Genomic DNA, 5,330 nt, shown 5'->3' with positions numbered 1-5,330 from the left:
GGAAAACATAGGCAAAACACTCTGTGACATAAATCACAGCAAGATGCTTTTTGACCCACCTCCTAGAGAAATGGAAATAAAAACAAAAACAAACAAATGGGACCTAATGAAACTTGAAATCTTTTGCACAACAAAGGAAACCATATACAAGATGAAAAGACAACCCTCAGAATGGGAGAAAATATTTGCAAATGAAGCAACTGACAAAGAATTAATCTCCAAAATTTACAAGCAGCTCATGCAGCTCAATATCAAAAAAGCAAACAAACCAATCCAAAAATGGGCAGAAAACCTAAATAGACATTTCTCCAAAGAAGATATAAAGATTGCCAACAAGCACATGAAAGAATGCTCAACATCATTAATCATTAGAGAAATGCAAATGAAAACTACAATGAGATATCATCTCACACCAGTCAGAATGGCCATCATCAAAAAATCTACAAACAATAAATGCTGGAGAGGCTGTTAAGAAAACAGAACCCTCTTGCACTGTTGGTGGGAATGTAAATTGATACAGCCACTATGGAGAACAGTATGGAGGTTCCTTAAAAAACTAAAAATAGAATTACCATATGATCCAGCAATCCCACTACTGGGTATATACCCAGAGAAAACCATAACTCAAAAAGACACATGCACCCCAATATTCATTGCAGCACTATTTACAATAGCCAGGTCATGAAAGCAACCTAAATGCCCATTGACAGACAAATGGATAAAGAAGTTTTGGTACATATACACAATGGAATATTACTCAGCGATGAAAAGAAATGAAACTGGGTCATTTGTTGAGACGTGGTTGGATCTAGAGACTGTCATACAGAGCGAAGTCAGTAAGAAAGAGAAAAACAAATACCATATGCTAACACATATATATAGAATCTAAAAAAAAAAAGGAAAAAATATGGTCATGAAGAACCTAGGGGCAAGACGGGAATAAAGATGCAGACCTACTAGAGAACAGACTTGAGGATATGGGCAGGGGGAAGGGTAAGCTGGGACAAAGTGGCATGGACATATATACACTACCAAATGTAAAATAGATAGCTAGCGGGAAGCAGCCGCATAGCACAGGGAGATCAGCTTGGTGTTTTGTGACCACCTAGAAGGGTGGAATAGGGAGGGTGGGAGGGAGGGAGATGCAAGAGGAAAGAGATATGGGGACATATGTACATGTATAACTGATTCGCTTTGTTATGAAGCAGAAACTGACACATCATTGTAAAGCAACTATACTCCAATAAAGATGTTAAAAAAAAGAATCAGGGAATTCTCATAAAAAGATGAGCAGAAGGCTGAGGAGGAAGACAGAAAAAAACACATAAATGTTTACAACACTAGGTACCGAAAAAAAAAGACATCTATGGAGCAGAGGGCAGGAACTGGCATCGGTTCTGTTGTAATAGTGTTTGATTGTCTGGGTTTCTATTTCTGTTTCTATTATAAGAAGACAATAACCACCAAAGTGTCATTAGGAAAAATAATGAAAGGGATTGTTTAGTTTTCTTTTGTTATTACAACTTCACCCTAGAGGAGTGGCACATACTCTTCTCACCAGACATTTAGCTGGACTGAGAGATAGGACTAGTGTATAATATTTAGGTTTCTCATTTTATAAGTGTTTTGGGTTTTTTTAAATAAATTTATTTATTTATTTTGGGCTGTGTTGGGTCTTTGTTGCTGTGCAGGCTTTCTCTAGTTGTGGCGAGCACGGGCTACTCTTTGTTGCAGTGTGTGGGCTTCTCAATACAGTGGTTTGTCTTGTTGCAGAGCACAGGCTCCAGGTGCACGGGCTTCAGTAGTTGTGGCACGCAGGCTCAGTAGTTGTGGCTCACAGGCTCTAGAGCACAGGCTCAGCAGTTGTGGTGCACAGGCTTAGTTGTTCCACGGCATGTGGCATCTTCCCGGACCAGGGCTCAAACCCATGTCCCCTGCATTGACAGGCAGATTCTTAACCACTGTGCCACCATGGAAGCCCTGTAAGTCTTTCATTATACACTTTAGGTATGATGGGAAAATGCTGGGCCCTTGATAGAACAATTAAATTACTATTCAAGAGTTGACATTATACACTAAAAAGCAGGGGCAGTGAATTAGAATGAACCTAGAGAGGCCACCTAGTCCACCTGTGGTCTCTATGCTTGGTTTTGAGGCAGTCAACACTTATTTCCTGAGATTAACTTGGGCAGCACAATGATCAAGCTTGAGAGAAATAATAAATATGTTCCATTACCGATATATTCAAAAAACCTCTTTCTGGGGCTTTAATGTTGGGCCCAAACCGACAAGTTGAAATTTGACTTGGTTTCTGAAAAGTGACTGCACAAATTAAAGATGGTGAAAGCTAACCCCATTTCCGGCCATGCTAATATAACATAGAACATGGGTAATAGTTGTCTTATGCTCCTCCCTGGGAAGGATGTGGAATGATTGAGTTGTGGGTGCCCCTTCAGGCAATGAGAAGGGAACCAGACAGAAAGGAGGCCATGTGATGAATTACTGAAGAAATGCTTAGTGACTAGCCAGAGGGGGTGGAGGTAGGCAGAAGGTTGTAATGACTTTGTAAATATGGGATCTCTGTCCATTAAAAGAGGACTTAGATGAATTCAATCAAGCTTCAGAGGGCAGAGTTTCAACAAACAGAAAGAAGGTAAAGGAAGGCAGTTCACGGTAGGAAAGATCTTATGAAACTATTTTCTCTCTGCATAAATGGAATGGGCAGTCCTGTGAGGCGGGGAGCTCCCCACAGCTGGGAGTGTTTAAGCAGAGCGATGTGGCAGACGAGGGTCCTGGAGAGGGGAGAAATTGAGTTAGATGACCCTAAAAGCCATTGTCATGCTGAGATTAACCCTTGTAAAATGATCTATTCTGTTGCTTAATATTCCCATCCTAAATGCAATCCTGCTTATGAGAGGTTTTTTTTCTGCCCATATAGAGATAATTGGTTCTACAAGTCTTATAATTCTGCTAGAGGATGAAACCTTTGCTGATTTTTTCAACACATTTCTTTCTCTCCCAGTAAGCATTCTCAGACTTAAATCCAAATGTTTCATCAACAGCTGAATAGTGACTCTTACTGAGCTAAGTGCCTTTTTTTAAAATTTTATTTATTTTTTATACAGCAGGTTATTATTAGTTTTCCATTTTATACACATCAGTCTATATATGTCAATCCCAATCTCCCAATTCATCCCACCACCACCACCACCACCCCCAGCCAACTTTTCCCCCTTGGTGTCTATACGTTTGTTCTCTACATCTGTGTCTCTATTTCTGCCCTGCAAACAGGTTCATCTGTACCATTTTTCTAGGTTCCATATATATGCGTTACTATATGATATTTTTTTTTTCTATTTCTGACTTACTTCACTCTGTATGACAGTCTCTAGATTCATCCACGTCTCTACAAATGACCCAAAATTGCATTCCTTTTTATGGCTGAGTAATATTCCATTGTATATATGTACCACATCTATTTTATGCATTTGTCTGTCAATGGGCATTTAGGTTGCTTCCATGACCTGGCTATTGTAAATAGTGCTACAATGAACATGGGGTACATGTGTCTTTTTGAATTATGGTTCCCTCTGAGTATATGCCCAGTAGTGGGATTGCTGTGTTATATGGTAATTCTATTTTTAGTTTTTTAAGGAACCTCCATACTGTTCCTCATAATGGCTATATCAATTTACATTCCAACCAACAGTGCAAGAGGGTTCCCTTTTCTCCACACCCTCTCCAGCATTTTTTAAAAAATAAACTTCTTACCAAATCAAAACTATTTCAATTTGAGCAAATAAATATGAAGTAGAAAATCCTCTAAAATCTCCAGGAGTTCCAGTTACTGATATAATGAAATCCTAAATCCCCAGCCTCCTTGATCGCCTTTGCCTGTACACAGTTATCTTTCATCACACCCTTTGCTGGTCCCCAGTGCTGCAGTGATGGCCGCTCTACCCTTGCAAAGCACACCTGTCATTCTCCCACCTGTATGCTTCTCCTTGACTGTGTTCTTAGTTTCCATAGTTTCACTCACCAAACTCTTAACCATTTTTCAGATCTCTAGTTAAATCCTGCTCTGCTTAAGGAGTTCCTAGGTCCTCCCAATAGGAACTTATTTCTCCCTGCCTCTGTGCCCCTTGGCACTTTGCAACTTTCATGTGTTATATGTGTGTATCTGCCCCACTGGATTGTGAAGTTGTGAATTCCTCCAGAAGGACAATGGATTATTCATTCTGCTCTACTCCCTTCACCCAGTGTTTGGCAGATAGCAATTGCTGAGTTGTTAACTGAAACCAAATTTATATATCTTCTCAATCTATGCAACTAAAACAAACCTCAAATATCAAAATATTCTTCAAACCAAACCTACACTAATCCTGCTTCTTTTTTGGTTTAAATATTTGGTTACATCTGAGCGCTGGTGCCTTATAAATAGTTGCTCATCTCAGTGCACCTTTTTCCATGGATGCTGCCTGTTAAAAGGTGAAATTTCACAAAACTAGGAAAGAACACTATTATTCCACAAACACCTATTAGGTGGCCACTTTGTTTTAGACGCTGAGCTTAGTCCTGGGGACACAGATATTAATGATACCATCTGTGTCTTCAAGGAATTCCAGTCTAACGTGAGAGACCAGTGTTTAAGGTCAGTGCGCAAAGGGTTGTGAGTGACATGACTGAAGTCTCTAGGAGGCAGTGGGGTACATTGGAGGAAGAGGCCACTCCTACCTGGAAGAGTCAGAAAGGTGCCAGTGAAGAGGTCACACAAGCCAAGCCTGGAAAGACTAGTTATCTGACAATTGTCTGGGGACGAATATGGGGAGGGAAGGGTGGATAAAGAAGCAAGAGGAAAAGACTGGGGGGTTGAGTATCAAGAGAAGCAGAGGCCTTAGGGACAGGACAGAGTAAGTAAAGGCACCACGGAATACAGTCCTGTGGCACCTTGGGGGAACCTCTAAGGCTGATGAAAAAGTTGTGAGAGGCAGACATAGCAAGAGATGAGGCTGCACAGCCAGGCCTCCGAGAGTACGTAGGCCGAGCTTAGGAGTTTGGACATCATTCTGAGGGCAATAAAACATCATCAGAGGGCTTCCCTGGTGGCGCAGTGGTTGAGAGTCTGCCTGCCGATGCAGGGGACATGGGTTCGTGCCCTGGTCTGGGAGGATCCCACATGTCGTGGAGCGGCTGGGCCGGTGAGCCATGGCCGCTGAGCCTGCGTGTCTGGAGCCTGTGCTCCGCAACGGGAGAGGCCAGAACAGTGAGAGGCCCGCATACCACAAAAAAAACAAAAACAAAAACAAAACATCATCAGAGGTTTAGGTAAA

Source organism: Globicephala melas, chromosome 1 (assembly GCF_963455315.2).
Source record: "Globicephala melas chromosome 1, mGloMel1.2, whole genome shotgun sequence".
NCBI classification, from domain to species: Eukaryota; Metazoa; Chordata; class Mammalia; order Artiodactyla; family Delphinidae; genus Globicephala; species Globicephala melas.
The sequence above is the reverse complement of the archived record's forward strand: the minus strand, read 5'-3'. Positions refer to the sequence as shown.